Here is a 6,391-nt window from a genome sequence, read left to right on the forward strand (position 1 = left end):
GTACATTATGAACCCATGGACATGCAGATACAAAGATACGAGTACGGGAAGCCTCCCGTCAAATATGAAAGATCTCTATCAACGATGATGCGAAGATTGCATGATTGGTACTTGAAAATCTGCAGAGACTCTGGGGGGAGGAGTACTTTGTATGTGACAGTTAAAAAGGAGCATGACCTCGTTGGAATTTATCTGTTGCCTGTTCCATTTGAGGAGTTCTATCAGTTTTTCAATCAATTGGCCCTCGATAAAACAACGGTCGCCTGCTACTGTCTGTAAGTAGTACTACTTCTGTCATTAAGTTTCTCTATATAGCTTAGCTCTTTCATTGCATGTATTTATAATCATCCTCACTATATTATGCAGATTGAAGATCGTCGAATTGAAGAAAAGACAAGTCGATGATATTGGGTTCATTAACACATATCTCATAGATGCAACTGAGGTTAAACTTCATGCCGCAGCTACCGAGGCCAACATGCTACAATCGTTCGTAATAAATCAAAACAAAGATATAATACTCTTTCCTTACAACTTCAAGTGAGTGTTACTGTCTTGTGCGTATTTGGTTTCCCTTATATATTAGTCAAGGTTATAGTAATGTAATTCATGAGTTATGCATGCGTGTGCAGTTTCCACTATATTCTCCTAGAGAATAAGCTTGAGCAGGGACTAGTAACCGTCTTAGACTCAAGACGAAAAGATCCCCAGGACTATGCAAACATGATTGAAATCCTCAAGAAGTAAGTTAAATCGATCATTATCCACCATATCAGCAACTTTGTTCATTTCCTGATATCAAGTAATTGTTTTCTTTGTCCGGCAGGGTTTGGAGAAAATTCACCAAAAAAGTTCCGGGACTGCCGAAGGAGCTGGAATTTAGACACCCGAAAGTAAGTACTATAGCAGCATGTTCCGCGCATCTCCTAGTGATTCAAGCGCTAGTTTCATCAATACCATTTAGCATTCTTGCTTATCAGTTTGATTGACCTCTATTTCTTGTAAAGTGGTTGTGGCAGGAACAAGGGAATGATTTCTGTGGATACTACATCTGCGAGTCCATCCGCCACACGACGTGTGAGCGGGGCGGGTACTCTAACGAACAATATGAAGTACGTAAATAACAACATTCACAATTTTATTTTATTACCATCATTTGTGTTGAGTTTCATTCATTCATATATACGTATTGACCCCCTTCTTTAAATTAGATGTTTCGGAAGCGGGATGAACTCCTAGCACCAGCTCGCATGCGAGGAATTCAAGAGGAATTGGCGGCATTCTTTCTTGACCACGTGATCCCTGAAGACGGAGAATTCTATGTTGACCCTGAGTCCGTATGATTATATTTGTAAGAGATAATTACTGTATATATGTAGCCGGTAGTGTCAGATAGATATACGAGAACTTGTTGTTCGACCAATCTCTCCGAGAAGGAGAGGTGGTCGATATCACTTCTCTCTGTATGCATATATGTTCATGACGATCTTCTGTTTCCTTCGTTTGCTTTACTAGCTAGCCAGCGTGTCTAGTCCTCTCTATACGTATGTATAGTACGTAGCGTCGACCAAGCACGGACATAAGAGAGGACACTTCTCTATATTAATTATAGCTAGCTAACACAATATATGAAACACCTAAATTAACCCCCCAAAACCCCCAAACCCCCCCCCTTCAAAAAAAACAAAAACCCCAGCCACAGAAATGCTGACGCGTGGATGCCTATTGGTCCCGGTTGGTGCCACCAACCGGGACCAAAGGGTCTCCTGACTGGGCTCTGCGCACTGCCCACGTGGAGGGCCTTTAGTCCCGGTTCTGGATTGAACCGGGACTAAAGGGGGGAGGTATTAGTACCGACACTTTAGTCCCGGTTCAGGAACCGGGACTAAAGTCCCTTACGAACTGGGACTATAGGCCCTTTTTCTACCAGTGTTGCGATGCTTATGTGAAAAAGTTTCATCTCGATAAGCTCAAACTCAAATCGGAGAAATATGTCTTCATAGGATACCCAAAGGAGACGGTTGGGTACACCTTCTATCACAGATCTGAAGGCAAGACATTCGTTGCTAAGAATGGATCCTTTCTAGAGAAGGAGTTTCTCTCGAAAGAAGTGAGTGGGAGGAAAGTAGAAAACTTGATAAGGTAATTGTACCTTCTCCCTTATTGGAAAATAGTTCATCACAGAAATCTGTTCCTGTGACTACTACACCAATTAGTGAGGAAGCTAATGATGATGATCATGTAACTTCAAATAAAGTTACTACCAAATCTCGTAGGTAAACTAGAGTGAGATCCGCACCAGAGTGGTACGGTAATCCTGTTCTGGAAGTCATGTTACTAGACCATGATGAACTTGCGAACTATGAGGAAGCGATGATAAGCCCAGATTCCGCGAAATGGTTTGAGGCCATGAAATCTGAGATATGATCCATGTATGAGAACAAAGTATGGACTTTGATGGATTTGCCCGATGATCGTCAAGCCATAGAAAATAAATGGATCTTCAAGAGGAAGACAGACTCTGATAGTAGTGTTACTATCTACAAAGCTGGAATTGTCGCAAAAGGTTTTCGACAAGTTCAAGGTGTTGACTACGATGAGATTTTCTCACTCGTATCTATGCTTAAGTCTGTCCGAATCATGTTAGCAATTGCCGCATTTTATGAAATCTGGCAAATGGATAAACAAAACTGCATTCCTTAATGGATTTACTAAAGAAGAGTTGTATACAATGCAACTAGAAGGTTTTGTCGATCCTAAAGGTGTTAACTAAATATGCAAGCTCCAGCGATCCATCTATGGACTGGTGCAAGAATCTCGGAGTTGGAATATACGCTTTGATAAGTTGATCAAAGCATATAGTTTTATACAGACTTGCGGTGAAGCCTGTATTTACAAGAAAGTGAGTGGGAGCACTACAGCATTTCTGATAAGTATATGTGTATGACATATTGTTGATCGGAAATAATGTAGAATTATTCTGCAAAGCATAAAGGAGTGTTTGAAAGGAGTTTTTCAAAGAAAGACCTCGGTAAAGCTGCTTACATATTGAGTATCAAGATCTATAGAGATAGATCAAGACGCTTGATAAGTTTTTCAATGAGTACATACCTTGACAAGATTTTGAAGTAGTTCAAAATGGAGCAGTCAAAGAAAGAGTTCTTGCCTGTGTTACAAGGTGTGAAGTTGAGTAAGACTCAAAGCCCGACCACGGCAGAAGATAGAAAGAGAATGAAAGTCATTCCCTATGCCTTGGCCATAGGTTCTATAAAGTATGTCATGCTGTGTACCAGATCTATTGTATACCCTGCACTGATTTGGCAAGGGAGTACAATAGTGATCTAGGAGTAGATCACTGGACAGCGGTCAGAATTATCCTTAGTGAAATAAGGATATGTTTCTCGATTATGGACATGACAAAAAGGGTTTGTCGTAAAGGGTTACGTTGATGCAAGTTTTTGACACTGATCCAGATGATTCTAAGTCTCAATCTGGATACATATTGAAAGTGGGAGCAATTAGCTAGAGTAGCTCCGTGCAGAGCATTGTAGACATAGAATTTTGCAAAATACATACGGATCTGAATTTGGCAGGCCCGTTGACTAAATTTCTCTCACAAGCAAAACAAGATCACTGTTTGGGTGTTAATCACATAGCGAGGTGAACTAGATTATTGAATCTAGTAAACCCTTTGGGTGTTAGTCACATGGAGATGTGAAACAATCACATAAATATGTGAACTATTGGTGTTAATCACATAGCGATGTGAACTAGATTATTGACTCTAGTGCAAGTGGGAGACTGAAGGAAATATGCCCTAGAGGCAATAATAAAGTAATTATTTATTTCCTTATATCATGATAAATGTTTATTATTCATGCTAGAATTGTATTAACCGGAAACATAATACATGTGTGAATACATAGACAAACTTAGTGTCACTAGTATGCCTCTACTTGACTAGCTCGTTAATCAAAGATGGTTATGTTTCCTAACCATGAACAAAGTGTTGTTATTTGATTAACGAGGTCACATCATTAGTTGAATGATCTGATTGACATGACCCATTCCATTAGCTTAGCACCCGATCGTTTAGTATGTTGCTATTGCTTTCTTCATGACTTATACATATGTTCCTATGACTATGAGATTATGCAACTCCCGTTTGCCGGAGGAACGCTTTGTGTGCTACCAAACGTCACAACGTAACTGGGTGATTATAAAGGAGCTCTACAGGTGTCTCCAAAGGTAGATGTTGGGTTGGCGTATTTCGAGATTAGGATTTGTCACTCCGATTGTCGGAGAGGTATCTCTGGGCCCTCTCGGTAATGCACATCACATAAGCCTTGCAAGCATTGCAACTAATGAGTTAGTTGCGGAACGATGTATTACAGAACGAGTAAAGAGATTTGCCGGTAACGAGATTGAACTAGGTATTGGATATCGACGATCAAATCTCGGGCAAGTAACATACCGATGACAAAGGGAACAACGTATGTTGTTATGCGGTCTGGCCGATAAAGATCTTCATAGAATATGTAGGAGCCAATATGGGCATCCAGGTCCCGCTATTGGTTATTGACCGGAGATGTGTCTCAGTCATGTCTGCATTGTTCTCGAACCGTAGGGTCCGCACGCTTAACGTTACGATGACAGTTATTATGAGTTTATGCATTTTGATGTACCGAAGGTAGTTCGGAGTCCCGGATGTGATCACGGACATGACGAGGAGTCTGGAAATGGTCGAGACATAAAGATTGATATATTGGAAGCCTATGTTTGGATATCGGAAGTGTTCCGGGTGAAATCGGGATTTTACCGGAGTACCGGGAGGTTACCGGAACCCCCCGGGAGCTATATGGGCCTTAGTGGGCTTTAGTGGAAAGGTGAAAGGGGCAGCCCATGGTGGGCCGCGCGCCTCCCCCCTCCCCTAGTCCTATTAGGACAAGGAGAGGTGGCCGGCCCCCTCTCTCTCTTTCCCCCCTCGGGGAATCCTATTCCAACTAGGATTGGGGGGGAGTCCTACTCCCGGTAGGAGTAGGACTCCTCCTGCGCCCTCCTCCTGGCTGGCCGCCCCCTCCCCCTTGGCTCCTTTATATACGGAGGCAGGGGCGCACCTCTAGACACACAAGTTGATCCTTGAGATCGTCCCTTAGCCGTGTGCGGTGCCCCCTGCCACCATATTCCACCTCGATCATATCGTTGTAGTGCTTAGACGAAGCCCTGCGTCGGTAGAACATCATCATCGTCACCACGCCATTGTGCTGACGGAACTCATCCCCGAAGCTTTGCTGGATCGGAGCCCGGGGAGCGTCATCGAGCTGTACGTGTGCTAAGAACTCGGAGGTGCCGGAGTAACGGTGCTTGGATCGGTCGGATCGGGAAGATGTACGACTACTTCCTCTACGTTGCGTCAACGCTTCCGCAGTCGGTCTGCGTGGGTACGTAGACAACACTCTCCCCTCTCGTTGCTATGCATCACCATGATCTTGCGTGTGCGTAGGAAAAATTTTGAAATTACTGCGTTCCCCAACATTTGTGTGGTGTCCATTTGATCTAATAGCCACATTTGTTCATTACGTGAATTTAGACGGTCTTGCGACGATGTTTATAAATACTAATGTTCAAATGCCCAATCCAGTATTCTATGTCATTTCTGTACTTCGCGGCACAACTCATAATTATATCTCATTGTTTTTTTTTTGCAACTAATTATCTCCCATTGTCAATCTTTTAAATGTACTCCTTATAGTCATATGTCCTCTTATAGAATGATTTATAAAATTTCATGTGGGCTGAGGACTTATGCAAAGATATTTGAGGGTTGTTTAAATTGGCCCTTCTATAAGAGTTATTCTAAATGTATCGTAGTCCCCACTACGAACTAAGGCACTGTAATTCAAATATCCATTGATAATTATACCTTCCATTTCTTTTAACCAATATTTATATTGTCTTGATATTCCTTCGTCAAGTTGGCGGGCGCGGCAACACACGCCTTGATGTTCTAGTTAATTGGGTAGTACCACCAAGATCAAGAACTAGGTATTTATGGAAATAAAAAATGAATATCGGATATTTTAAAATTGTGCATCGTGTATTTCAAAAAAAAACATCATGTGGTTAAAAAATGTTTATATTGTACTAAGAATTGTTCGTCGTGTTTTTAAATATAACATGTTGGAAAAAATTAATCCGAGATGAATAATATTTTCAAATTTACAAAGGAATTTGTTGAATATTCATTGAAAATTTTTAAATAATCTTCATCGTGTTCTTTTTAAGTGTCAAGGTACATTTTCCCTTTTCTTCTATTTTCATGTTTCTCGGTAATAGTCATGATTTGGGGATTTTGAAGAGCAAGGAGTGTGTGGAGAATCTAGGAAAAATA

This window comes from Triticum urartu, chromosome 6 (assembly GCF_003073215.2).
Source record: "Triticum urartu cultivar G1812 chromosome 6, Tu2.1, whole genome shotgun sequence".
NCBI classification, from domain to species: Eukaryota; Viridiplantae; Streptophyta; class Magnoliopsida; order Poales; family Poaceae; genus Triticum; species Triticum urartu.